The 27,052-nt window shown below is 43.4% G+C and overlaps 1 protein-coding gene across 3 annotated transcripts in view; it reads left to right on the forward strand.

The window, feature by feature from the left end:
• The window catches only part of SH3KBP1 (SH3 domain containing kinase binding protein 1), a 342,961-nt gene that overhangs the window by 33,956 nt on the left and 281,953 nt on the right, over nucleotides 1-27,052 (forward strand). The window lies entirely within an intron of this gene.

Here is a 27,052-nt window from a genome sequence, read left to right on the forward strand (position 1 = left end):
AAAAATAAAATGCAGTATTTGTGCAGTGCAATAAAGCTAAGCACAATAAAATGAGGTCTGCCTGTATAAGTAATTGGCTCCCATTTTCAAAAGAAAGGAACGTGGAATAACTGGAAAAGATAGGGTCTGGAGCCGACAGGAAAAGGTACTATTCTGTTTCTCCCATCCCTGACGGAGGCTTTTACAGAAGAGGGAGACTGAGGTAGGAAGGGGCAGAAAGATGGTAGGGAGATTCAGAGATGGGTCAGAAGGTCAAAGGGCTAGAAGGAGAGAGGGAACTCATGTTGTCATACTTGCCCGAAGTTGCCCCTACAGGGATATGGCCTACAAGGTGCAAAGCAGGACCACTGGGCAGAGTCAAGGGCTGGGGGAAAGAACTGGCAGGGAGTCAGGACCATAATCTGGTGTAGCAAGGGCAGGAGGGTATAGGTACTGGCTCAGATGGAAATTAAGTCCACTTACTACCTCCTCTGCTCTTTCCAAATTTTTGTGACCGTATCTCTCAGTAAGAAATATATTTAACATTGCAGCCCGGAGCACACAGCCATCATTTATGACTGAACTACTCATCTCACAGAAAACATTTACCTTCACTACATGAAATGTAGTCTGATATTTTTTTTAATCAGATCTGTTCCTTTTTTCATTTTTAAGCTTAATGTGACCTGGTTTGCTCTCGGTCTGAAAATGCAGTGCTCTATGAAGCCTCATATGCAAAGCTCTTTCTGCCCGTTAGTTTTTCTTTTTCTATCCACCCTTCACCATGAAAAGTGTAAACCATGTAATTGATCATATTTCCTTTTTTGGTATAGCAATCAGGAAACTCAAAGCCAAATTGGCTTGACCAAGCAGTCTGCGTATATCTTTACAGTGGACTTATACCATACACACTGATGCTTTAACTTTCCGTGGCTCTGGTCCTTTTAACTGTATTTTTCCTGACTCTAATTATTCATTTATTTTTGTTTTATTGCATAAATTCATGGGGGCTGCCACAAACCTATGTGGATAGTGATAGAATGTGATGATAGAACACATCCTCTCTAATAAAAGAGAAACATGCAAATTGACTGCACCTTTGTTACACCCACGAGCCACGCCCATCAGCCAGTCAGGGAGAGCATGCAAATTAACCCAACCAAGATGGTGGTTAATTTGCATATCCAGGCCAGAGCGAAGACTGAAGACAGCATAGAGTGAAGCCAAGAGCTGCAGAAGAGAGCAAAGCTCCGGAGAAGCAAGCAAGCAGACGGTGGAGGAGGAAGGGAAGCAAGCAGGGCAGGGAGAAGGGAGAGAAGCAGGCGGGCAGGGAGAAGGGAGGGAAGCAGGTGGGGTAGCCGAGACCACAGCAGGAAGCCCTATTGCAGGAATCTTCCTGCAAGCGGCCTCTAGTTAAAAAAATAATAGAGAACCTTTAAAAATGTTTTGATTGATTTCAGAGAAAGGAAGGGAGAGGGAGAAGACAGAAACATCAATGATGAGAGAGAATCATTGATTGGCTGCCTCCTGCACACCCCACACTGGGGATCTAGCTAACAATCCAAGCTTATGCCCAGACTGGGAATTGAACCAGGATCCCTGGCTCATAGGTCGGCACTCAACCACTGTGCAACACCAGCTGGACCATTGAGAACTTTTGATTTCAACTAAGAAAATCTGTGGAGTGAAGTCTGCAACCTTGGAGATTATTCTTTGAAGTGAGAAATGGACTATATTATTTTCTTTTAGCTGTGTGGTTCTCTTATTTATTTTTCTGGCCTCTGTTTATTTCAGATTATCTAGAAAGCACTGCCTATCCTCTTAGTTTAAAAGAAATTTACCTTAGTTGCCAAGTTAGAATTGTATGAAGTTGTTGTAAAGGAAGTTGTAATTTTATCTTTAAATAGGGACAATTTCCACGTGCACTTGCATGGCCTAGAATGCCATTTGCTTATGGGCATTTTTTTAAATGCTAGAAATGTCCCTTAGTCAAGTGCATTGCTTCAGCTCTGGTTCTTATCCCCCTTCTAGTTTTACTGTCCAACTGGTTAACTGCCACCTGTAGTCTCCCATCATGAGTCCACCTGCCACCAGTGTCTTCAGAGAGAACCCACATATGTGGTTGTATTTTCCTTCTGTTCCAAACCTCCAGCCACTCTTCATGCTTCTGGATAATGCAGTCTCTTGAACTTGTACCAAGATCAGTACCCACCTTGCCCTGTGGTTAATGCACCCAAAGTTTCACTGCAGGTCAGAAGGTTTTGATGGAGGATGACATGAAGACCACCTGATGCACCTGGACCTCTTGAGAGGCGATATAGATAAGGACGGGAGAGTTTGGAACTGAGTCAGTTTTATTTACTGAAGTTTTCAGTGAGCAAATGAAAACTAAGCAAAGGAACAAACAGGACTGGTGTTAGCTCCAGGAGGAAGAGGTTTCAATAGAGAAGAAACAATCTTAGTGTAGCTGGTGGCTAGGCTTCCAGTAAGGTTTTGTGGTCCTAAGGATGTAACCACGTGTGCTAGTTTTCTGGATCGGTCAGAACAAAGTACCACAGACTGGGGGGCTTAAGTGATACAAACACATTCTCTCACAGTTTTCTGCAGGCTAGAAGTCATCTGTAATGACACTATTTCCAAATAAGGTTACATTCTGAGGTACTGGGGTCGGGGAGGGGGCTAGGACATATGAATTTTGGGGGGAAACAATTCAACCCTGAGAAACAACACGAATACAACCAAAATGCTGATCTACCCATCTAAGAGGTGAGGGAAGGTAGGAAATGTGAAGAGGGACTAAGAGAGGGGAGCAACGACTTAGGATTCCATGCAGGGAAAACAGCAAATAATGCCTAAGAGTGAAGACATCAAGGCATATGGTGTTAGCATCTTACTTAGAGACTTGGAAGTAAAATACAGAAGGATCAACTAGAAGAGGTAAAAGTGGTTGCCTCTGGGAGAGGGGAATTTGGGGAAGGGTGGGTGAGTATTCTTTTTCCCAACAGACCTTTACAGCTATCTGAATCCCTGAGCATGCGCACAGTGACTTGGGTGACAAGGACCTGCGTTGCCCCTGCTGCCTGCACTGAGCTGCTCTTGTCTTCATTTGAGATGATAAAAGGAAGTGGGGACTATATCTGTATTAAAGGTCACGCTGACAAGAGTGAAGTCTCAGGCTTTCTGGGACTTATTATTTTTTTTGTTCCATTCTGAAAGACTATAAAAGTTACTTTTTAGCTCTTTATATGACATCTACTTTAATATATTCAAAAGCAGGGTCTTGAGGGACAATCTAATTTATTGCATATTTGAATTTCTTCAGAAGATGTCTACTTTCTTTTTTCTCGGTTGCAGTTATCGATTGAGAAATGAGCTAGAAGCATCTGACAGGAACTGTCACTAAGCCTTGGTGAAGTTAGGTTTTTTTGGTTATGGGTACTTGTTTCATGTTTGCTTCTGTGGGGGAACAGCAGAGATAGATTTCCTCTCCTTTTTTTTTCCCCCTGAAAGCTTCTATTTTGCCTGTGCAAACCTTTCTCTCTCCATGTTCCTGTGATGTGATGGGGAAATGAGTGCTGAAGTGGGCACTTGAGTCTGCACAGAGCCCAAGTCCTATTGAAGTCAAATCTCTTGTGCAGGGTGCTAGTCTGTTAAGTGGCAGGTAGAATGAAAGTATTGGGCCATCTGTGGAAGTGATTAGAAGGAAAAAAACCCATGGTGAACAAGCAGAGCAGAAAAGTTAAAAAAATACTTTATGACATACAATTAAATTGGTACTAGTTAGAAATTAATGTTCGCACCATCACTTAATTGACAAAAAGGAGTCCAATTATGATATGTGGCACATGACTCAATTTACACTGAAATTCTGAGTTTAAAATTTTACATAGTCCTTGTTTGTATAGTACTATGCCAGGTAGGGGCTAAGGATAAATAAAAATATATGCCCAATTCCTTCTTTTAAGGAACTTAAATTTGTTTTAGAGTGATAAGACATAATTTAGGAGATAATAAGAGTTCAAATAACAATATAAGACAGAGACTGGCAAACTATGGGCTACAGACCAAATCTGAACTGCTGATTATTTTTATAAATAAAGTTTTATTGATACACAGATATGTTCATTCCTTTTCCTATTGTCCATGGCTATGTACTCGCTATAACGGAAGAGCTGAGTAGTAGAAATAGAACATATGGCCTATAAAGCCTAAATATTTACTATATGGTCTTACAGAAACAGTTTAGCAACTCTTGGTCAAAGACAATACTAAGTCAAAAGATGTTACAGGGCAGTGTATAATAATTAGAAATGCCTTAGTAACTCTGTAGTTAGTAAGTCTGAGAATATAGTGGGTGGACTGAGACAGAGGTTGAAGTTTACCTCAAGCCATAAAGATGGAGGACATTTTGTGATGTGAGAAATAAGGAACCAGATTTCATGTATGAGAACATACATGGTGCCCTTTGGAGAAAAGTGCATGGGGTGGGGTGGACCAAGAATATCCAGCCAGAATTGGGGCTGAGGGCTGGGTATAAATGCAAATGAGGTTGTCAATATCAAACCTGCACCAGGTTGAGATCCTGTGAGTTCCAGGGTCAAGAATGGGTACTTCCCCAAACATGCTTTCTTTCAAAGACAACATTAATTTGAAATAAATATCGATTGCAGATATGTTATGTGCTTGACCTCCAAGAGGATGTTAGCATTCATTGAGGCACACTTCCTTGTGGACTAGTGAATCCATCTTTTTTTTTTTCTTTCATGTAGTGCTAGTTTTAGGAGTGTTTAAAGAAATATTCCATTTCTCAGAGAGGTTTAACCTTGAGATCCTCTGAAGGCTACAGATGCCAGGATACTTGTATGGATAAGCCAGTCGACAAACCGTGGCTCACAAGCCACATGTCTCAATCAGATTGAGGACGTTTATAGCAAAGGCCAGCTTAGGAGGACCCTAATGAAGTTAATAACAATGTACCTACCTATATAGTTTAAATTTAAGAAATGTGGCTCTCAAAAGAAATTTCAATCATTGTACTGTTGATATTTGGCTCTATTGTCTAATGAGTTTGCCGACCTCTGGGATAGGCAATCTCTCTTTCCATGGCAGCAATGTTCTAGAGAGTCTTTTGAGAAAGGAATTTTGGAAAGAAATGTATAGATGAGAAATGTTGGGAGGGAGGGAGGAAGGAAGGAAGGAGAAGACTCCCTCCCCTCACCCATCTTTGGCCACTACTTTGTCTTTTCTTTAGATTCTAGAAGTTTAGAACTTCTGTCCACTATTTTGTCTAGGTCTGCAAAGCTCCCTGCACATGTCCTTGCAGGGTGAGCTTCCACCCTCTGGATCCCCAGCCCTATGCACTTGGTCAGTGATCATAACCTTTCCACTTGCCACTATCATAACCTTTCCACTTGCCACCATCTCCCCCATCCCATGACTGCCCCCTCAGTCTTTATGTGGTTGTCTTGGCACCTGGCAGGCATTGAGATCCCTCATTCTTCTTTAATCAGTTGCTAGAGGCCACTAATCTCAGCTCTAGATCCTTTTTCTCCTACCTGGGCACAGCCCCAGGGTGCCCATTCACCTACTGGTGAGGATGGGCCAAGGAGCTATTGTCCATTCTGTTGGGTCCTCTAAGCCACCCATTAAAGTTCTTATCAACTCCTTTGTACACGTACACAGACATACATACACACTGCAAAAGAAAAGTCCATAGTGCATTTTTGTTGTTTTGTTTTTTTTTAATATATTTTATTGATTTTGTACAGAGAGGAAGTGAGAAAGATAGAAACATCGATATGAGAGTCATCGATCAGCTGCCTCTTGCACACCCCCTACTGGGGATATGCCCGCAACTAAGGTACATGCCCTTGACCGGAATTGAACCTGGGTCCCTTCAGTCCCCAAGCCGACGCTCTATCCATTGAGCCAAACCGGTCTCGGCCATAGTGCATTTTGCACTGAGCTTCTTTTATTTTTTAAAATATATCTTTTTATTGATTTCAGAGAGGAAGAGAGATAGAAATATCAATGATGAGAGTGAATCATTGATTGGCTGTCTCCTGCATACCCCACATTGGGGATTGAGCCCGCAACCCGGGCATGTGCCCTGACCGGAATCAAACCATGACCTCCTGGTTCATAGGTTGATGCTCAACCACTGAGAAGTGCTGGCCTCTTCTTTTAGACTGCTTCTAAAGCTCCTCAGATGCTCTTCTCAGCCCTGAACCTCACTAACAGATGACCCCGATGCCATTGTTAGAGAAGGGATCAGCTCCCTTGTGCTCCCTCACCATTATATCTCTATATTGCTAGTGGAACTCTGATCCCCTCTTTTTTAAATTTCCTTATTGATTAAGGTATTATATATGTGTCCTCATCCCTCCATTAATCCCCCAACCCAACCCCCTCACCCCTTTGATGTTCCTGTCCACTGGTTAGGCTTATATTCATGCATACAAGTCCTTTGGTTGAGCCCTCCTCCTTTCTCCCACCCTCCCCTACCTTCCCTCTGAGATCTGGCAGTCTTTTATCCTCTTCTTATCTAATGTCAGAGAAAGAAACATCCTTGCTTTTCTTTTCATCCTTTCCTGACTTCTCTCTCATGTTGGGCTCCTGACTGATATTCTGGTTGTTTAGCCCAGTGTTACTGTTCCCTCAAACTCTTAACAAATACTAGATCAAAGAGCCCTTCTGTCTGAGAAAATGCCAGGTAAGAATTTATAAGGGCAGGCAGGCAGGTTTGATTTGGCCGGCTTTCATATTTGGGTATACTACCTGTATTCATATGTGCAATGTGGTTATCTTCACATTTTTATCTGTGTAGCCACAGTCTCTAAAGCTTACATCCTAGAAAACCATCAATTAAAAAAACATGAACAGGAACATGGGTGAGAAAAGAGGCTTCAAATCCAGACTGGCTGGCGGCTGGGATATCAGCTCCCCACCCTTGGACAAGTTATCTGGTCTTTCTTGGAATCAGATTCTTCCCAAATTAGGAACAGCAATAGGCAGGCACCTCATAGAGTGTGTGCCGATTACAATTGCGGTGTGACAAATTGCTCCAAACTTTGCACACCTCCAAACAGCCATTTTATTATGCTCATGGATTTTGTGAATTTGGACCAGACATGGTGGAGATGGCTTGTCTCAGCTCCACAATGTCTGGGGTCTTAGCTGGAAAGACTTGAAGACTGGGGGGGGGGGGGTTGACTCGACAGTGGGGGAGCTGGAATCATCTAAAGGTTCTGGCACATGTCTCAGGCTGGGTGATTCAGCAACAGGGTGGCCTAGAGCGCCTGCGCGTGGGCCTTCACTGTGACTTGGCCTCCTCCCAGCATGGTGGTCTTCCAGGTATTCCAGCAAGTGGATTGGAAGCTGCAGATTAGCTTCTTGTTGCCCTGCCTCCAAAGTCATACGGCATCCCTTCCCTGAACTCTCCTGGTCACCGTGTTCACAAGCCTGCCCACATTCAAAGGTGTGGGGCGGGAGATTAGACTTGCCCTGTTGATAGCTGGGATCACATTCTGGGAGAGCATGACAGATGGGAGAGACTGCTGTAGCCATCTTGGAAAATACAATCTGCCACAGAGTGGTTGCTACATTTGATGATGTGATGAGGATAAAGGCACCTGGCACCCAGAAGTTGAGTCTATTTTCAGCCCAGGCCAGTGTGGCTTGGTTGGGTGTTGTCCCATGGCCAGAAAGGTTGCTGGTTTGATTCCCAGTCAGGACACATGCCTAGGTTTTGGGCTTGATCCCCAGTAGAGGGCGTGCAGGAGTCAGCTGATCAATGTTTCATTGTCACTGATGTTTTTCTCTCTCCCTCCCCTTTCCTCTCTCTGAAGATCAATAAAAAATATATTTTTAAAAAGAGTCAATTTCATTCAGCAAGTGTTTATGATGTGCCGACTATATGCCAGGCATTTGGCCAGTGCTGGGTCTCCAGGGTCAAACACTGCAGACCTGCTCCCTGCCTTCCTGTAGCTTTCACTTAGTGCAGTGTTTCCCAAAGTGTGGTACGCGTACCCCCAGGGGTACGGGAAGAGTTTGGTGGGGGTACTTGTTGCACCGGAGTTTGGTGGGGATATGCACTGCACCGTGCTTAGCTGCGCCTAATTCTGTGTTCTCATAAGTACTAGGGTTACTCAGCGTTACTAAAATTATAGAAGGGGTACACATATGTCAAAAGTTTGGGAAACACTGACTTAGTGGGTAGGGGATGTAGGCAGCAATCCAAATGTGGTTAGACCTGTGATGAGGATTCAGAATGCCATCTCCTTTCATGGAGCTGGACTGGTTGAGTGTCTGGATTTGTTTATTTCCTTTGAAGTGAGAATAAAGTGGAATGTCAGCACAGTGAATGCTGGGGAAGGGTCATCTGCCCAATGTTAACGTGGACCTGCTCACTGCTGCCTTGTTAGTGGTACATTGGCAGCCTTGAAAGGTGCCTCAGAATCATTACACCTGGGATCTGCAAGCACCCTGTCACCCTATTGTTCAATGTAGACTTATGTTCCTCCTTCCTAAAAAATAGGGTTTGGGAGAGTGGTGGTGGTGCAGAGAGTTATGTAGGCGACCATCCTCAACCTTGATATTTCCCTCCCCACCCCCGCTCATTATGATGTGGACCAGGCTGGGGGAGAGAGGCAGGAGGAGGCTGCATAGGTGATTCTGATACCTAGGTGAGGAACCGATGCAATATAGATCAACATGTCTTAGATGACACTGTGTGTGTCATCCCCCTGGGGATCCTGTTACTCTGCAGCTTCAGTAGGTGTGGGTGAGGCCAGAGCCTACTGCTGAACAGAGAGGGTGTAGGGAGTACCAGTGAGGTACAGACAGATGCTATAGAGGCTTGCTCTGCCAAACGGGGGCTAGCTCTTAGAGAATGGTGCCCTGAGGGCTAGGCAGCTGATCTCCATGCTTCAACATATACAAATATTGCCTGGCTGGCATGGCTCAGTGGTTGAGCATCGACCTATGAACCAGAAGGTTTTGGTTCAATTCCAGGTCAGGGCACATGCCCAGGTTGCAGGCTCAATCCCCAGTGTGGGGCATGCAGGAGGCAGCTCAACAATGATTCTCTCTCATCATAGATGTTTCTCTCTCTCTCTCTCTCTCTCTCTCTCTCTCTCTCTCTCTCTCTCTCTCTCTCCCTTCCCTTCTCCATTCCTCTATGAAATCAATAAAAACATATTAAAAATAAAATATAAGTATTCTGTTAAAAACCAGAATCATGATATTTTACACCTAAACAACCAAAATCATAACATTCCTTATATAAGACTCATCTCAAGAACCTTCAAATCATAGTCTAAATTGATATAACCAGGCCCTGGCTGGGTAGCTCAGTTGGTTAGAGCATTGTCCCAATACACCAAGGTTGCAGGTTCGATACCCAGTAGGGGTGCATAAAAGAAGCAACCAATGAATGCATAGATAAGTGGGACAACAAATCTCTCTCTCTCTCTCTCTCTCTCTCTCTCTCTCTCTCTCTCTCTCTCAAATTAATAAATTAAAAATTAAAAGAATTAGTATAGCCATCATGGAAAACAGTATATAGGTCCCTCAGAAAATTAAAAATAGAATTACCACATGATCCAGCAATTTCACTTTGGGAACTGGATCTGAAGAAAATAAAATCATTATCTCAAAGAGATGTCTGCATCCCCCTGTTCATTGCAACATTATGCACAATAGTCAACACATGGAAATGGTTTATGAATCCATTTGTGGATGAATAGATAAAGAAAATGTGGTATGTATATACAGTGGGAAATTATTTGGCTATAAAAAGAAGGAAATCCTGTCATTTCAAGAGCACGGATAAACTTTGAGGGCATTATGCTAGGTGAAATAAGTCAGACGGAAGGGGGCAAGTACTGTGTGATCTCACATATGTGTGGATCTAGAAAAGCTGAACTTAGAAAAATAGACTAGTGGTTGTCAAGGGCTCAGGGGTGTGGGAAATGAGGAGTTGTTGGTCAGAGTGCAAATTTCCAGTCATAAGGTAAGTAAGTTCTGGGGATCTGGTTGACGGTGGTTAACAATGCTGTAGTGTATACTTGAAAGTCACTAAGGGACTAAATCTTATATGTTCTCACCATTACCACCACCTCAACAAAATGGTGAGTTGAAGGATGTACTAACGAACATTATTGTGGTGATCATATTGTAATATATAAGCATATCAGATCACTGCTTTGTATACTTTAAATTTACACGATGTATATGTCAATTGCATCTCACTGAAGCTGAAAAAAAGAAAAGACATAACACATGAACAGTAAAATAAAGTTATAACCTGGCTGGAGTGGCTTAGTGGTTGAGTGTCAGCCAGGAGGTCACAGTTCCATTCCAAGTCACGGCACATGCCCAGGTTGCAGGCTTGATCCCCAGTAGGGGGCATGCAGGAGGCAGCCGATCAATGATTCTCTCTCATCATTGATGTTTCTATCTCTCTCTCTCCTTTCCTCTATGAAATCAATAAAAATACACTAAGAATAAAGTTATATTCTCACTGTATGTGTACATGCACACACACACACACACACACACACACACACACACACACACTCACCCCTCAAAACCCCCCCCCCCCCCAAATCCAAATTCAGAATGTTCACAAAGGTGGACTTGCAGCTCTGTTCTGATATCCATGCTCATAGACATGTGGTGGAGAATATACTTTGGATTGTACTTGTTGCTTTAAGTAGCTAAAAGTATATTTTAACAAAGGAGTTGGGATTAAGCATTGTACAACCTCCAAAATAAACACAGTTTAAGTTCCAGTTGCCTCAGGATTTCTTTTTTTAAATTTTTTAAAAATTGATTTCAGAGAGGAAGGGAGAGAGGTAGAGAGATAGAAACATCCATGATGAGAGAGAATTATTGATTGGCTGCCTCCTGCATGTCCCCTACTGGGGGAATTGAGCCCACAACCCGGTCATGTACCCTTGACCAGACTCAAACCTGGGACCCTTCACTTTGTAGGCTGACGCTCTATTCACGGAACCAAACTGACTAGGGCTCAGGATTTCTTGTAATGCATGTCATGAAGATAGATAATCACGAATTTGTTTACGTGTGACATATTTTATAATTATTCAAAAAAAAAATAAACTATAGCAGTAAAAAGGAAAAATAGTTTTGGAACAATTCTTTAAAAATATTTGACAATAGCCGGAACCGGTTTGGCTCAGTGGATAGAGCGTCGGCTTGGGGACTGAAGGGACCCGGGTTCGATTCCGGTCAAGGGCATGTACCTTGGTTGCGGGCATATCCCCGGTAGGGAATGTGCAAGAGGCAGCTGATCGATGACTCTCTCTCATCGATATTTCTAACTCTCTATCTCTCTCCCTTCCTCTCTGTACAAAATCAATAAAATATATTTTAAAAAAATATTTGACAATAGTGCCTTTAGTAACAAATTCAGCCATTGAAACACACACACACACACACACACACACACACACACATACACATATACACACACACACACACACACACACACACACACACACACACAGCCCTAGCCGGTTTGGCTCATTGGATAGAGTCAGCCTGTGGACTGAAGGATCCTGGGTTTGATTCTGGTCAAGAACACGTACATTGGTTGCAGGCTGCTCCCTGGCCCTGGGCCTGGTTGGGGATTGGGCAAGAGGCAACTATTGATATTTCTCTCTGTTTTTCCCTCTCTCTTCTACTCTCTCTAAAAACCAATGGAAAAATATCCTCGGGTGAAGATTAAAAAAGAAACATACACACAAACATGTATACATGCATACACTTTTAATATCTTGCTGCCTTTATAAAACCCATCTTCCCTTGCTGTGCACAACACGGTTAGCTGAATCCCTTGTGAAACTACTGATTGCACCAGTTCTAGTTACACCAGCACTATGAAATTTTTTCGTCTTGTAGGTTCAGTGTAGAACATCGTTCTTCTCCTTGCACACGGAGAGCATTTTAACAATCTGGAAGTATTTCAGCATGTATTTCTTCAAGATAAGGACAATGCCATTTTTACATCTGCGACAATGAGTAGTGTTTCCGTATCTTCAGACATCTAGCCCAAACATCCAATTACTACACATAGTTCAAATATTTAAAAAGGCATTTGTTCAAATCTGCATTTGGAAGGTCCATGCTTCGTAATTGGTGGGTTGACTCTTTTAACCTCGGTTCCCACATCTCTTTTCTTTTTCCTTTGCGATTTTTCTTTTGGTTGAAGAAACGAAGTCAGTTGTTGGAAGAGTTAGTTGTCTGCAATCTGTATTTTTTTTTTTTTACTGCACCTTAGGAATATACCATCTAACATATTCTTGGGCTCCCTGAACTCCTTGTAAACTGGCAGTAAATCCAGAGGTTTGATCCCCCTCAGGCTTTAGTTCTTTGTCCAGAATGCTTTACAGGGTAGCACGTAGTTCCTATATGAGGCTCTCAAGCCTGGTGTCTCTCTTTTTGTAATGTTAACAGCCGTTAGTGGCAATTGCCCAGGTCCTTGATTACATTAGAGGTTGCAAAATGTTGATTGTCTAATTCTCTCGTTCTGTCTTCAATTATTAGCCAGAATACTCATATGAAGAGAAACTTCTCCTCATTGTTGCTTATTCTGAATCCATATAGGAAAGGCAGGGCAGATATTTTATTCTTTTTTTCTCAATCCTCACCACAGGATATTTTCCCGTTGATTTTTAGAGAGCGTGAAAGAGAGAAGGAAGGACAGAGAGAAACTTGGGCCAGGAAGGAGCCTGCAACCACAGTCCGTGTCTTGGTTCTGGAATCAAGCCCAGAACCCTTTGTCTGCAGACCACACTCTATCCACTGAGCCAGACCAGCTAAGGCCAGATATTGTATTCTTTCCCTTAATTTACCAGTTTTAAGAAGAGTGAATAGATTCCCTAGCATCCTCCAAAGGTGACCATTGATTTTAAAAAAAAGATACCACTATGAGCTCAGCCAGCGTGGCTCAGTGGTTGGGCATGACTCCTGGTTGAGGGTCAACCTATGAACCAGGAAGTCATGGTTTGATTCCCCATCTGAGCATATGCCTGGTTGCAGGCTCAATCCCCAGTAGGGGGCATGCAGGAGGCATCTGATCAATGATTCCCTCTCATCATTGATGTTTCTATTTCTCTCTCCTTCTCCCTTACTCTCTGAAATCAATAAAATTATTTTAAAAATAAAAATATGTTAAAAAATAAAAAATATCACTATGAAACATAGACCACATAGCATATCGATTCGAGAAGTCAAATCTATGTGATGTCTTTCAATCCAGTTATTCTTACTGATAGCCTTTGTGGCCAGTGGGAGTCTTTTCTCATTCATTTCTGAATTCTTTTGACATGACTTTGAGTCTTTGATGGCTTCCTTGCTTTGACAAGGAAGCATTTCTTGAGTGCTTGATGGGGCCATGCAGTTGGCTCAGCACTTGAGGGAGAAAAAAATGCATTGTGTAAAGTGACTTTAAGAGGCTCTCAAGCTTCAGTTTTAACCCTCCCTTCTGCCTTCCAGGGGTTCACACTTGGGCAAGATTGTTATGCCTAAGGGTATAAACAAAGCCTGAGCAGGACACCGAATCAGAGAAGGCAGTGAGGGCTCTTTGTGGTTTTCTGTCACCTGTCTACTTTTTCTCCTTCTGGTCAGTTCCTTCCTTCCTTCCTTCCTTCCTTCCTTCCTTCCTTCCTTCCTTCCTTCCTTCCTTCCTTCCTCCCTCCCTCCCTCCCTCCCTCCCTCTCTCCCTCCCTCCCTCCTCTCTCTCTCTCTCTCTCTCTCTCTCTCTCTCTCTCTCTCTCTCTCTTCTTTCTTTCTTTCTTTCTTTCTTTCTTTCTTTTAAAAAATATATTTTATTGATTTTTCACAGAGAGGAAGGGAGAGGGATAGATAGCCAGAAACATCGACGAGAGAATCATCAACCAGCTGCCTCTTGCAATCCCCCCCCCCCCACCGGGGATGTGCCAGCAACCAATGCACATGCCCTTGACTGGAATCAAACCTGGGACCCTTCAGTCCGCAGGCCGACGCTCTATCCACTGAGCCAAACCGGTTTCGGCTGGACAGTTTCTTGTTAACCGAAGGCCATGCAGTGACTCAGCCCTCACCACCACACTCCACCTCCCGTCCCCACTGGGCAGACTGTTCATGGTTTTCTGTGGAATTGTTCTTCACTTCCCTCCTTTTGACCTGGTTCCCCACTCTTCTAAGCATTCCTGCCTCTTATAGCTGATTCAGCTTAACTACACTGAACTCAACAGCAAGGCGTTTGCCTTCTTTCATTCATGTCCAATGCTAAAACCAGTTCCCATCCCCACTCCATACTGTCCTTGAGGAAAGCCAAAGCTGTGTTCTGTTGCTGTCTTTACAAAGTTTGTTGTGCAATAGGGCTTTGTGAGTTAATTTTGTGTAAAAGCAAACCTTTAGACACCTTATTCATAATCAAATGTGTTTTAACCATCCATGTAATATCTGTCAAATAAAAGTGATTCATGAAGTGAGGTGTGTGTGTGTGTGTGTGTGTGTGTGCGCGCGTGTGCGCATGCTCGTGCAGTGTCTTCTAATTATTTTACTTCACATAACCTCTAATTAAAGTAATACAGAGTATAAGCTGATATTTGACCATTTCTTCTTCCCTTTTAAAGTTTGGTTGGCCTAAAATGTTTTGGATCTTCTCACCGAATGGGGATCACCTGCTAACTTAGGTTCCTATCTTTGAGTCTGAGAGCCAGGCTATCATTACAAAGTGATGAAAAAGAATGCCATTTCTACTTATCCTCAAGCCATTTCATTACTTAAAACCATCAAATATGTATGTAAAACAACATGTCCTTTTTCTCTTCTACACAAGCATGTCTGTAAGTGGCTAAATTATTTTGACTTAACTGACTTTTTATTTATTTAATTTTTTATGTTTAAATATGTTTTTATTGATTTCAGAGAAGAAGGGAGAGGGAGAGAACCATCAGTGATGAGAGCAAATCATTGATTGGCTGCCTCCTGCATGCCATGGAGCCCACAACTCAGGCATGTGCCCTGACCTGGAATCTAACCGTGACCTCTTGGTTCATAGGTCGATGCTCAACCACTGAGCCACTCCAGCCTGGCACTTAACTGACTTTTTATTAAATTGGTTTTCTAAGATGCAATTTATTTTCCTTCCATGTTTATTGTGTAGGGCCACTCTCTGTTGAATTAGTCAATGATGATCAATTGTTTATTTTCTTTGCTAGTTCTCCCCTCCCCCCCCCCCCAAAAAAAAAAAAATAATGTGAACACTTTCTCTGTGCTTTCTTTCTCATTGAAAAAGTATTATTCTTCCTTAGCTGGTTTGGCTCAGCAGATAGAGTGTTGGCCTGTGGACTAAAGGGTCCTGGGTTCAATTCCGGTGGGGTTGGGGTTGCAGGTTCCATCTCCGGTAGTGGGTGTGCAGGAGACAGTCAATCAATGATTCTCTCTCAGCATTGATGTTTCTCTCTCTCTCCTTCTCCCTTCCTCTCTGAAATCAATTAAAATATTAAAAAAAATCTTCTGTCCAGGTTATTTTCATCCAGTCCATCTAATGTACGTGTTTACAAGAGCTGTGCATTAGGTTTGCAGGGGTTAATTTTAGTCAGGAAGTATTTAATAACTCATTGTTCCTGGCTCCTTGGGTGAGGCCCTGGGAGGCAAAGGCTTCTCAATGCAGGCTTTGAGGGACTCAGCCCCAGGCTCTGTGAAGCACTTCCCCATTGAGGGAGCAGAGGACGCAGCCGTGGCCCTGCATCACGTCCTCATCTCTGAGAGTGCCCCTCTGCTGTCAGGGGCAGTGGTTGTGGTAGAGGTGAGAATAGAGTCAAGGCTGATTGCAGTAGCCCTTGAGGGGCTTGGACCTGTGGACCATACTTGTTTTGTGACTCACTGGCCATGCTGACCTTTGACTTTCCCTAGGCTTCAAGTTGAACAACTAGCAGGGGTCTTCAAACTACGGCCCGCGGGCCACATGCGGCCCGCAGAGGAGTCTGATCCGGCCCGCCAGGTTTTTTGGGCAGTGAGCGCAGCCGAGGTGTTACAGTAGGAATTAGTAGTTCATATAGTCCGGCCCTCCAGCTCTCTGAGGGACCGTGATCTGGCCCCCACTTTAAAAAGTTTGAGGACCCCTGAACTAGGGTTACATTTGCACTGCATGTCACTGCGCTAAGTGGTAAGCTATGTTTTGGGGATACTTTCTCAGGACATGCACTCAATCACTAACATTTTTGAGCCCCTACTATGTGCCAGACGCCAGGTGAGGGGGGGGGGCAGGGAATGCTTAGATCTTTTCTTTAGAGGTTTCCATTCCAAGGGGTGGATGGGGAGGGCAGGAACAGAGACACCCTCACAGCACAGCATCAATGCCTGTAAGACTAGTGGCTGTCATTCATGGAGCCACTTCTATGTAGAGGAGTTTATAGGCATCATCCCTCATCTTTGCAATAAACTACTTGGTAGATCGTCTCCTGATTTTTAAAAAAAATATATTTTATTGATTTCTTACAGAGATGAAGAGAGAGTGATAGAGAGTTAGAAACATCGATGAGAGAGAAACACCAATCAGCTGCCTCCTGCACCCCCCCCCCACCCCACTGGGGATGTGCCTGAAACCAAGGTACATGCCCTTGACTGGAATCGAACCTCGGATTTTCCAGTCAGCAGGCCGACGCTCTATCCACTGAGCCAAACCGGTTTTGGCCATCTGCTGATTTTAAGAAAATGAACTCAAACAAGGTATCTGGCCCCATGTCACATAGCTAGTAAATGTTTAAGTTAGAATTCACTGGCCGGCCTACCAGGCTTCTGTCTGTGTTCCTTATCCTATACCTTGTGTCCTCCATAAGAATGCATAGGCGGAGGTGATAAGAGGGGAGAGATGGGCTGAAGGCCCAGGTTCCTTGGGCTATTCTAGAAAGCAGTATGACAGGGACGTCCTGTGTGCTGTCTGAGGCAGTCAGTGATGGGCCTTTTTTTTTTAACCTCTATTACAGCTGGGTTTGTTCTTTCTTGATGATCTCTTTCCCCCTTTCCCGGATGGTGCCCATTTCTGGGAGCTGCTACCAGGCCTGCTACAGACATCGTTTAGCCCTGCAAGGAGCCATTTCTGCCTCCTGCCCAGGAAGAGTTCAGGTGCAGTGACTCTCTGTTCCCTGGGGTCTGTGTTCTGAGCTTGTCTTCCTTGGAGAAGTGGATTTCAGTTTCTAACAGATTCAGGCCCCCTTGTTGGTCTGGTGCCATTTGGTATGTTTGTGAAGGCAGCAAAGGAAAACATGGTGTGACAGGCAGCGTTGTGGGACTTGAAGGTGCCCACATTGCCCGGGAAGCTCAGGTCCCCAAACACTCTGCCCTAACATCACTGGAGAAGCATGGGGTGTTGAGAACTGGGTGTTCTACAGACATGTGTAGGGAAAATCTGTGTTTTTAAAAATATATATTTTATTGACTTTTTTACAGAGAGGCTGTGTGGTTGCCATCTTTCTCCCATCTTTCCCCCCTCTCCCTTCCTCTCTCTGTAAAAAATGAATAAAATGTATTTTTTAAAAATTTGCTAAAATCATGAATTGTACATTTTAAATGGGTAGAATTTTACACATCAATATAGATTTTTTAAAATAAAAATTCTATGTGATATCTATTTCAGAATATATGCCAACATTTGCTTATTGAGGTGGTTGACTGTGTTTGTGTTCCAAAGAGAGACCATTCCCCATTCAGGGAGGGGCACCATTTGAGGAAATACAGTCTGCTGGGACTATCAAGTGCCCTGCCCTCTGCTAGCACAGAACTCAACTATGTCTCACAGCAGCCCCCACGACTACACGAGGAAGGTGACATGTCTGTAGCAGACATCCCCACAGGGCTTCCAGGAGAGGTGTTGATCCCTGGGGCTGTGTGATTGCCATCTTTCCCACAGCCTGATCCTCCAGCTTTCCCTTTTACCCTGTAAACCAGACCACAGCCTTCCAGTAAATCCTCTTCCTTATTTTAGTTAAAGGAGAGTTGATTTCTGTTGCTTGCAACCAGAGAACCCTAATGGGTACATTCACATACCAACTTTTTAAAAAACAGATTTTCCCGCCGAAACCGGTTTGGCTCAGTGGATAGGGTGTCGGTCTGTGGACTGAAAGGTCCCAGGCTTGATTCCGGTCAAGGGCATGTACCTTGGCTGCGGGCACATCCCCAGTGCGGGGAGGGGTGCATGAGGCAGCTGATCGATGTTTCTCTCTCATCGATGTTTCTAGCTTTCTATCCCTCTCTCTTCCTCTCTGTAAAAACTCAATAAAATATATTAAACACACACACACACACACACACACACACACACACACACACACACACATTGGCATGGAAATCTGTATCTCACTGGTCTCAGTTTTTCTTCCTTTTCATTTTAGACGTTCCCTTCTCTCACCTGGACTGCCATTTGGGAGAGAGTAGTCCTAGTCTTGAGGCTACCATTGCTTAGCTCTCACTCTCTCTCTTTAAGCCTCATCCATGGAACCTTTCAGGCCCCAGTTCTTCATCTGTAAAATTTAAAAAAGGGTTTGATAAGGTTAACGAATGTTCTTTCTATCTCTATTGGCAATCATGATCTTTCTTGTGAAATCTTGTTTGGCGAAAAATTCCTCCTGATTTTATATGCTGTCTTCAGAGGACTGGAACAAAACATTAACATTAGAAATCTGTCCTTTAAAAATTCACAAAATGAAATAAATGTAAAAGCAATTTGTATGCAACATTTATACTTCTGAAATTTTTAAAGCTTCCAACTGTACTGGGAGGCTTGCAACACGATCTCTACATATGCATGGACCGAGGAAATTAATCGGCAACTTTCATTCTCCTTCATGCTTTCCAGTTTATTCAAATATTTATGGAGCCAGATGTGATGCCAGGCAAGGGGGGGGGGTGGGATCCTGAAAAAGATAAGAGCTTGTCCCAGATGGAGCTTACAGTCTGACTGGGTTGAGCCGCCACAAACAGCTTTCAGAGCCCTAGGAGAGAGGAAGTACTGCTCAGAGGCGGGGAGGGGCCAGGTCACCCAGCAGGGCCTCAGAACCACCATGAGAAGTTTGCCTGAGAAGATCTTGGCAGCTGGCTTAGCCAACCAACAGTTCAAAACCACCCATTTCACCTTTGAGGGGTGGAGACATTTCAGCAAGTTTGAAGGTAGAGGTTGGAGGTCAGAGGTCATAGATGGGGGTGGTTGAAGTGTTCTTGTTCTCGGAAGGAGATCTCTTATCTCCTCTGGCTCCGTCTCTGCACACACAGGTTAACTGTGGCTTTGGCTTTTGCATTGACAGTACATGTAGAAAACGTGTGGAGGCTGGCTTCTGGCATGGCAAGCAGCTGGAGGGTGATATTTTTCTGAACAAGAGATGTTCTTAAGTTTTATAATTTATGGTGTCTTTAAATATGGGATTTTGTTTACTGTTGCCCTAATTATACCTCTGATATATTCTGTTTAGCTTAATGTTTTAATTTTGTGCTCACTCCCAGAGGTAATTGCCCAAGGGGTACCATTAAAAAAAATCGCAGGTAATGCTTTATCCTGGCCACAGATATCTGCAGCCAAGGAAGTGGGTTTGGGGGACACAGCCTTTCTCATGGGCTCTCACAAAGATTTTGAATATGTTTGTGCAATGAAAGGTCTTTTAAAAAATATATATTTTATTGATTTTTTACAGAGAGGAAGGGAGAGGGATAGACAGTTAGAAACATCGATGAGAGAGAAACATCGACCAGCTGCCTCCTGCACACCCCTCACAGGGGATGTGCCTGCAACCAATATACATGCCCTTGACCGGAATCAAACCTGGGACCCTTCAGTCCACAGGCCAATGCTCTATCCATTGAGCCAAACCGGTTTCGGCTCAATGAAAGGTCTTGATCCCCTGTTTGCCAAGTATTATCCTGAACCATCTCAGTCCAATAGAAATATAATACAGTATGGGATGACTTACTGTATTAATTGTAACTATAAACACCACCAAGCAGTTGATATCTGAATAGTTAATCTCCACTCCCTTCCTTTGCACACATTCACATGTAAAAAAGAAATATAATACAGCCACATAAGTGATTTCAAATGTTTTAGTAGCCACATTCATAAAGTAAATAGAAACTAGTGAAATTCACTTGGATATTTGACTTGCATATGTAAAATATTATCATTTCAACATGCAATCAAGATAAAAATTAATGAGATATTTTACATTCTTTCCCCGCCATATGTCTTTCAACTTGCTGTGTATTTTACAACACATCTTGATTTGGACTAGGCAAACTTCAAGAATTTGATAGCCACCTATAGTGGATAGCAAAGCCCCGGACCTGTTGGAAGCTTGCCAGAGATACAAAAAAGAGCCCTTAGGAGAGACATAGCCTCATGATTTATGGGCCATACATAGGCTTCCTCCTCTTAGACAAAGCTTATATGCAAAAATTCATCTTGACAGGAAAGGTAAAGCAGGAAGTGATTATTCAGGTTACAAAAGAATTAACCACAGGATCCTTTAAATAGCAAGCTCCCTCAGCGCACTGAAGAACCTGACTCGATTTGCAAAAATGTGATTGACACTTGGCATTTTAGTAGCTTTTTTATTGGGCAGAGAACGATCTGCCATTATAAAATGCAAGTGGGGCAGTGATTTATTAAAGCTTTATTGATCACCTATTACATGCCATGGGGGCCATGACAGAACTAAGGATGATTCATACCCAGAAGGCATTGAGAGGCTCACTGGGAGCCTGAGACTCAGTTCAGCCACCGCAATGTGGAAATGTCTCAACGCCAGGGGCCAGAGAAACCTGGGGGTTGGAGGAGCCACGGGGGTGATAAGAGTTAGCCAGTACCCAGCTGGGGTCAGAAGGCGGTCAAGGTGCTCATGATTACTTAAGTGTCAGGGAGTCTAAAGAAATAGTACATCAGGAAAGACTGCTCAATAGGTTATTGGGAAGACTGGAAAATTAGGCATCTGTGTTTTATCCTGGAGTTCCCAGTCCCTAATCCCCAGCCTCACTCATAGCAGGCCTTGAGTAAGGTGTGACCTTGGGTTTATGGGGAGAGGGAGTGTGAAGGAAGATCAGATGTACTCTCTCCATTTTGCAACAAAAGGCATCAGCTGTTGACTTCTTAGTGACCATCTTCTTTTAAAAAAAATAAATTTTGTTGTTTTTTTTACAGAGAGGAAGAGAGAGGGATAGAGAGTTAGAAACATTGATGAGAGAGAATCATCGATCAACTGCCTGTTGCATACCCCCTACTGGGGATGTGCCTGCAACCAAGGTACATGCCCTTGACCGGAATCAAACCGGGGACCTTTCAGTCCGCAGGCTGACGCTCTATCCACTGAGCCAAACCGGTATCGGCAGTGACCATCTTCTTGAGGCAGATTCCTTGTCCTCTTCCAGCTTTGCCTTGGCGAAGCCCACATACAGAATGGAGAAAATGAAACTTGCTGTTTAGGAAAGAAGAAGCAAGGTTGTGTTCTGGAAGTTGATGGGGTTCTGAGTCCTCCAGTGTACACAGGGTTCAAGTTCAGATTGAACCCTTGACCAGATTTCTCCTTAGCTGCCTTCCTGTCCTCCCTCTTCTCCCCAGGGGAGGTCCCACATACTGCTTCTCCACTTCCCAGGATCTTCTGTCCCCATCAGAAAAGCTATAAGCTTTCATCTCTAAGTGCTCAAATGGGGTCAGCTGTGGGGAGCTTAGATCAGTGTTCTAAGCCCTTTCTTTTTTTTTCATTGCAGCTTTTTAAAAAAAATTCTTCATTGTTTAAAATATTACATATGTCTCCTTTTTCCACCATTGACCTCTCCCCAGCCACCTCTACCCTCAAGCCATTTCTTGTTTAAAAAATAATTCCTGTTATTAACAAAATAATTGACTATCTCTACATATGAATTTGTTTTTGTTGATTTTTTTTTTTTTTTTTTTTTTTTTACAGAGAGGAAGGAAGAGAGAGAGCTAGAAACATAGATCAGCTGCCTCTTGCACACCCCCTACTGGGGATGTGCCCTCATCCAAGGTACATGTCCTTGACCGGAATCGAACCTGGGACCCTTGAGTCCGCAGGCCGATGCTCTATCCACTGAGCCACACCGGTTTCGGCTACATATGAATTTGTTTATAGGTTAAGTGCATATATTACTATACTAGTTGACTGAGAAAAGCCCAAAAGAAGCTGCTAAATATTTATTATTAGGTTTTGTAACCTTTTGGAAAACGTAAGATTGAGTATGCATATCTTTCAACATTGGTGAAAAAGTGAAGACATTTGTTTTGATGGTTCAGGTACGTAGTTTAAAATATCTTGCTAATCTCAATACTTTGCTATTCTACTTAGGTAATTTACACCTGTATCGATGGTGGGGCGAAAAATCCATATTACAAATGTCTTGATAATTTAGAGTTTTTGGTCATTTCTCTGTCAGGTCCGATTGGCTTGTTCTTGTGTTCACCTCCCAAAATGGCTGCCATTTTCTTGTCTGTTTGGTCACATGTTGAGTCTTGACTACAGTCCCTACTTTCTTTTTACAGATATTTCCAAGCCTCTCATCTATTAGTGAGAGTGATTTTAGTTAAAAGGGGTAATAGCCACAAAGGGGCTTTATCAAGAGGCCTCCCATCCCTGCAGGTTACCCAGTGGAGCTAATAGTTGGCGCTGGCAGCCATCTTGTCGAGGAGCACCACTGTCCCTCAGGCTGCTCACTGCCCTTGGAACATGACTGACTGCCTGACCTAAAGGCTGGATGGAGCCAGTGTCATCGTGCAAATTGAATATTAGAGAAGTTGTATCTTTCTTTTTCTGAAATTAAAATGAATAGATGTTCTAAGGTGTGTTTTTTTTTTTTTCTTCATTGTGTCAACTCATCCCTGTAGCGGATGCATCCCACTTTTGAGAGCACTGGCTCAGCAAATAAGCTTTACTGAGCTTTGGGTTCTTTAATGGGAAGATGGGCATCACCATATTGTAAAGATGAAGTGAGTTAATGCAGGAAAAGTGTCTATTTCATAAATAGCACTTACTTAGTTCTGTAATCTTAGTTCTGAAGGCAAAACTTCCATAGATCCATGTCTGGGTAATTTAAAGAAGGCTGGGTTTTAACCGACCTGGCTTTGGTTGTTCTTATGGCTCCTTTTAACCCTTGGGGAGCAGAGCATGGCACAAGGAAACCGGAGTGTTCTGCCTTTGTACTTGTCATGTTGATCTGGAAAGGTTGCCTTGTTTATGCTCTGTTGATAAGTGATGAGAGTGATTCACAAGTCAAGTTGGTCCTGGGCAGATTGTCGACAGCAGAGTTGGCCAGCTAATTGTAGACTGAGAAAATAATCTAGGGAAAGGAAATTCCACTTTTAGTTGCTTATAAACTGTCTGGATTAGCTGACATGATGAGTGGACAGATGAGCACAGCCGTCTGGATGGGGAAGGTCTTCTGGTCCGGAGGCACTTGGGGAATTTATTTCTAATGGAAATGCAAAGCACCGTTGGTAGGGGGGCCACTGACCTACCAACATTTTCTCTGAAAAACCTACCCCAATTGATTGGATTTTTAAAAGTTGTTTGTGCTTTTTTTTTGTCTCCTATTGAAGAAATATTTGCTAACTCCAAGATCACTAAGATTTTCTACTATGCTTTCTTATAAAAATTTTACACTTTTAGTTCTTACATTTAGGTCTGCAGTCCATTTTGAGTTCATTTTTGTATATGTGCTTTCTAGAGAGCTTTTTTAACTTTCCCCCTTTCCATTATTTTACGGTAATTTCTAAGATGCTGATTCACCACTTGGAGTTTTACCTATTTTTTTCCTTCCCTTGTATTCATTCACTTGCTTTTCTTTTTTTTTTTTTTTTTTTTTATTATTATTTTTTTTTTCATTTTTTATTTTTTATTTTTATTTATTTATTTTTAATAAATTTTTATTGTTCATATTATTACAAGTGTTCCTTCCCCACCCCCCTCCCCTTCCCACCCCACCATCTGCCCTTTCCCCACTCCCCATTGTCCTCATCCATAGGTGCACAGTTTATGTTCAGTCTCTTCCCACATTCCCCTCTCCCTTTTTCCCCAAGAATCGTCAGTTCACTCCCCTTCCATACCTCTGATTCTATTATATTCAGCAGTTAATATTGTTCATCAGATTTTTTTTTTTAATTTCCTTGGTTTTTAGATTCACTTGTTGATAGTTACGTATTTGTTGTTCATAATTTTTATCTTTATTTACTTTCTCTTCTGAGAGAACCCCCTTCAGCAATTCATATAATTCTGGTTTGGTGGTGATGAACTCCTTTAGCTTTTTTTTATTAGTGAAGCTCTTTATCTGACCTTCGATTCTGAGTGATAGCTTTGCTGGGTAGAGTATTTTTGGCTGTAGGTTCTTGCTATTCATCACCTTGAATATTTCTTGCCATTCCCGTCTGGCCTGCATGGTTTCTGTTGAGAAATCAGCTGACAATCGTATAGGGGCTCCTTTATAGGTAACCACCTGCTTAGCTCTTGCTGCTTTTAATATTCTCTCTTTGTCCTTTGCTCTTGGAATCTTAATTATGATTTGTCTTGGTGTGGTCCTCTTTGGATTCCTCTTATTTGGAGTTCTGTGTGCTTCCTGGACTTGTAAGTCCAATTCTTTCCCCAGGTGGGGGAAGTTTTCTGTCACTATTTCTTTCAGTATGTTTTCGATATCTTGCTCTCTCTCATCTTCTGGGACCCCCATGATTCTGATGTTGGATCGTTTGAAGTTGTCCCAGAGGTTTCTTACATTATCTTCAATTTTCTGGATTCTCTTGTCTTCTAGCTTCTGTACAGGAGTGTCTTCTGGCTCTTTATGTTCCAAGTCTTTGACTTGATTCTTGCGATCTTCTATTCTGTTTTTAGGACTCTGTATAATATTTTTTATTTCGGACAATGTATTCTTTATTTCTTGTTGATCCCTTTTCATATCCTCATAGGTCTCATTTATTTTATCGGCTTTTTCTAGGATACTCTTGAAAAACCTTATAAGTGTGGTTTTGAACTCTATATCCAGTCGCTTTTTGTCCTCCATTTCTTTCGTTTGTGATCTATTTGGTTTAGGCATTTTCGCAGGCAGCTTTTCTGATGGGGCGGAGTTTCAGGGTGGAGCCTACAGCCTTGGCTTCCGTCAGCCCCGCCCTATGCGACTCCTGAGACTCAGGGTCCTTCAGTACATGTTGCAAGCACCTCTGAGAGAAAGGTGCCCTCGATTTTCGCCTGCTACCAAACAGTGTAGGCTCTCCCGCAATGGGCCCGAAACTGGGGTTCGGTTCAGTTGGAAGTGGAGTTGGAGGTGGCGTTCAGAGCAGTCTGGAGCCTGTCTCCTTCCTGCCAGGGCAGTCCTACGGCACAGCCGGTCGGCCCTTCTCTGCGCGCACGCAGTGTGCTCGCCGCCGGGACCTCCTTTCGCCACTTCCCCGGGTTCCGCCTTACAGCCCAGCTCCCTCTGTGTGAGCCTGGATCCCCGGGGTCTGGTGTAGAACGGGGGTTCAGAGCAGTCGGGGGCCCAGCACAGTCGGAGTTTTATCTCCTTCCCGCTAGGGAACGCCAGCCAGGCACTCGGCCTCCCTCCTCTCCGGCTCCTTCCTCTCCGCGCGCCGCGTGTCTCCGTACCTTGGGCTTTTACAGCTCCTCCGCGCTTCCTTCTGGTTTTCTCCTTGCTTCTCGTTGTAGAATTTCCAGTCAGTCGACTTTCCTGTAGTTCTGGGTAATGTCCATTTTATATTTTAGTTGTATTTTATTGAAATTGTTGCGTGCGGCTGCGGCTAGGTGCCTACCCGAGCAGCCATCTTGGATTCTCCTTCGGCTTTCTCTCATTCACTTGCTTTTCATTCATTCATATTAAATTGCAAATAAAAAGGACAGGAGACTGATAGAGATGGGTGTGAGGTGAGGCCCAAAGTCTAGATAAGTTGTACAATCCATCTGTGGAAAATTAACCAGTCTCTGGATTGGTTAGCTCTGCTAATCTGCATTGGTGCTTTGTCAACAAGATGACCCATTTGTATCATCCATTGCTTCCACCTATTACCAATTATAAAAACTCACCTTCGCCAAAACCAGTTTGGCTCAGTGGATTGAGCGTCAGCCTGTGGACTGAAAAGTCCCAGGTTCGATTCCGGTCAAGGGCATGTACCTTGGTTGCGGGCACATCCCCAGTAGGGGGTGTGCAAGAGGCAGCTGATTGATGATTCTCTCTCATTGATGTTTCTAACTCTCTATCCCTCTCTCTTCCTCTCTGTAAAAAAATCAACAAAATATATTTAAAACAAAACAAAAACAAAAACTCACCATCAACTGGGAGAACAATTTAAAGTGGTATTACTGGCTAGGAAGCCATCTGTTGAAAGGGCAATTGTGGCTGCAACTGTTAGCTGTCTGAAACATTGTTTTGGCCAATGAGGCCTCCGTATTAGCTGTCTTTATGTGTGTCATTGCTGAGAGCTGGGCAGAGAGTGGAAATTATGATTGTCCACAGTTTACACAACCTTAGCCTTGAAGGGGGAGGAGGCACCCAAGAGCCAGACTCAGACCTGTTGTATGCTATCTCCACACTTGAGGAAACGATGCTGGACTCTCTCTGGGGGCACAAATGTCGTTGGCCTTCTGTCATTGTGCAGTTTCCCCTCTGAAGCCCCTGCCGGTCCTGAGACTTGCTGGGCACTCAGCCTGGGCCTGACCACAGAACCAGTACTTTGTGGTCTCTGTGCTACAGGGTTTAGCAAAGATTTCTTCAACCAAAGTCACCTCACTGTGTGTGGCCTTGTTATTTTAATTATTGGTAGAGGGGAAATCCCTTTTATATAACTTTACTGACCTTCCAGGGCTGCTGAGCCTCAGACTCCTCCAACACCCGATCTAAGGTGCTCTCTCTATTTTTTTGTCCTTGTTCCTTTTTTAAAAATTAATTTCTTTATTGATTAAGGTATCACATATTTGTCCTCAACCCCCCATTCCAATCCCCCACCCCCCGACTCATGCCCCCACCCCCCTATTGTCCTCGACAACTGGTTAGGCTCATATGTGTGCACGTAAGTCCTTTGGTT

The sequence above is a fragment of the Pipistrellus hanaki genome (assembly GCF_964339955.1).
Source record: "Pipistrellus hanaki genome assembly, chromosome: X".
NCBI classification, from domain to species: Eukaryota; Metazoa; Chordata; class Mammalia; order Chiroptera; family Vespertilionidae; genus Pipistrellus; species Pipistrellus hanaki.